Source organism: Gavialis gangeticus, unplaced genomic scaffold (genome assembly GCF_001723915.1).
Source record: "Gavialis gangeticus isolate Ggan-Ray unplaced genomic scaffold, GavGan_comp1, whole genome shotgun sequence".
Lineage (NCBI taxonomy): Eukaryota > Metazoa > Chordata > Crocodylia > Gavialidae > Gavialis > Gavialis gangeticus.
The window spans coordinates 31758913-31761713 of NW_017728995.1; positions in this window are offsets into that span (position 1 = coordinate 31758913).

Consider the following 2801-nt stretch of genomic DNA (forward strand, 5'->3'; position numbering starts at 1 on the left):
CGTCCAGCCCCTCCAGAAGCTCTCTAACCTGGTCCTCCCCAACCTGAGGCCTGAAGGTGATCCCCTCGAGTCCGGGTTCTATCACAGCAGGGAAGTCCCGGTCCCTGCACAAGAAAACGGAGGTGAAGAATTGGTTAAAGATTAATCCGGTATCTTTTATCAGAGCCACTCAAATAGCTGGAAAAAGTTTTTGTTGCCAGTTTTTGGGCACAGGGACCCTTCATCAGGCTGAGGAAGTGTCTGCTGGTGGTCTGCGCTCTTCCCGGAGCGGTTCTGGAGTCAGGATTGTGCCCTTTTCCCCACTCCTAAACTGGCTCGCTGACTGGGGCCAGGCTTTCAATTTGGATTTGATCTGGGAAGTTTATGGACTAGAAGAGCGGAGGAATTTGGATTTTCACAGACCCGCCTTTTGCAAATCGGCTTAAGCTTCGGATCCTAGCGAGAAGATGATGACCAGCAGACTGCCTGAAAACTTTGCAAAAAGCAATATTTCCAACAATTCAGTTGGTTTAAGAAAAGAGATCACATTTACCCAACTAACCTTGGCTGGAACGATATATATATATATATATTTTGCAAGCTGTTTCCCAATTCAGCATGACTGATTAAATAAACAAGCAATAGTAAAGAAGGCCAAAAAAAAAAATTATTAAATAAAAAAAGGCGGAGGAGGGAGTTGGGTGACACGAGAGGTTGGTGTGGGGTAAAGGTGAATATTGCTACAGATCACAACACCCTCCCCACATTCCCAACACAGCAGGCTTCTCTGAAGAGGATGATAATGCATCCACACAAAGGGATGGAGTCAGCACCACGTGTTGCCCATTTCAGCAAAACAGAAGTATTTTGTTAAATGTGCAATCTTTTCTTGGTATCTATCCTTAAATTGTGAGATGATTTCCCCTCTCCTCCTCCTGGTTGCTCTTGAGATCTGCGCACACATTCCAGGATTGATCGGTAGCCTGACTCAGAGGACATGGAGCTCTCAACCAAGGGCTTTAAGCAGTAGATTACAGCGTCAGACCTCCTCTTCTCCTGGCCCCATGCTTTTTCAGGGCTAGTGGCCCAGGCTCTGTAGCATGAACGTGCCCGCACCATGCAAACCATCCCCCTGCCTGATGCACTCTCTTGGCCAGTGGGAGATGGGAGTTTGAATCCCCACAGGCTAAGGAAAGCCTAACAACCAGGTCTGCCACTTCCTGGGCAAGCGCTCTAGCCCTAGCTTATTAAGCAAAAGGTGGGTGCTGGAGTCACCACTGCCATTGCAGTCCCCTACCTTTGCAGCAGAACTCAGCGGGCTGGATCTCCAATGAATGGGGGCGCTTCAACTCCAAAAAGGGGTCGGAGTTCAGACACGTTCCTGTGCTTAGGGTTTCCAACAGGCTACCTCGAGTCTAGGCAGACCCCTGTTCAGCATCTGGGCCCTCTGGATTGCCCTTCAGAGGCACCTAACTCTCCTCATGGACTATATATAGGGAACCATGGGCTGTATATATAGCCCAGTTTTCTTGGATCACATGCCAGACGCCTATGCTTGAATTATTGTGACATCTAAGTTGGAAGTGCCTACAGCGCCTCTCTGGATCTGGCCTAGGATGTTTACACAGGTGGAGAGCACAAGGAATGGATTATTCTCTATACTAAGTGGTCTGAATTGGCTGCTGGGAATTTCTTACACTCTAATGCCAAGGCAACATTAAGATGCTCCTTTAGGACACTTTTAAAGCCCACTTATATCATTTGGAAGAGTGTATGGATGAAAATCAGTTAGCTCTGCTTCTGTTGGCTCTTCTGCGCATTTGTATAAGTGCACATAAGCTTTTTCTCTGCCATGCTCCCCCCTCCCACTCCAAGTGTCCTCTGGGTTGCTGTACATTTGAAACATTATGTGGTATATTTTTGGCTGTTGGAAAGACACATAAAAATCCAGTGCATAAGTACTTTTCAGGAATTTCTAGTCCTCAAAACCATGCACAAACCATGATCTGACCATGTAAACTTTCCTTTTTTGTGTTACCAGCTGAATAGGATTTAAGCCACTCACCAAGATGCTGAATGGGAGAAGTCTGAAATAGTACAGAACGGTTCTGAATTTCATACCTAATAGAGCATAGTCATTTTGTTTTCCAAATGTGGTGGAACAGAGGTTTTTGACACAGACTTAGGCAATGACTATGAAAACCATTCTTAAATGTGCCATGTCAAATATTCTAAGGGCAGATATTAGCGCACTAAGATTTAACTCTTGGGTAGGATGAAAGCAATGTACTTTTCATTTCAAATCCCCAGAGTCTTCACTGCTCTAACCATTTTGAGAAATGGGGTAGAGTTAGAAAAACCCAACCCCCTTAGTTATGGCAATGTAAACCAAATGGTGGATGTAGTCTTTCTGGACTTTAGGAAGGCCTTCAACACTGTCTCTCACCCCATTCTTGTTAAAAAATTAGGAGATTGTGGCGTCAATGCCTACACAGTCAGAAGGGTCACCAACTGGCTGGAGGGCCGCACCCAGAGAGTGGTGGTGGATGGGTCATTTTCGACCTGGAGGGAAGTGAGCAGTGGGGTCCCCCAGGGCTCGGTCCTCGGGCCCACATTGTTCAAAATCTTCATCAGTGACTTGGATGGGGATGTAAAAAGCACCCTGTTCAAATTCACAGATGACACTACGATGTGGGGAGACGTGGGCATGCTGGAGGAGAGGGACAGGCTGCAATTGGATCTGGACAGATTACATGGGTGGGCAGATGAGAACTGGATGGGATTCAACACCGACAAGTGCAAGGTGCTGCACCTGGGGAGGA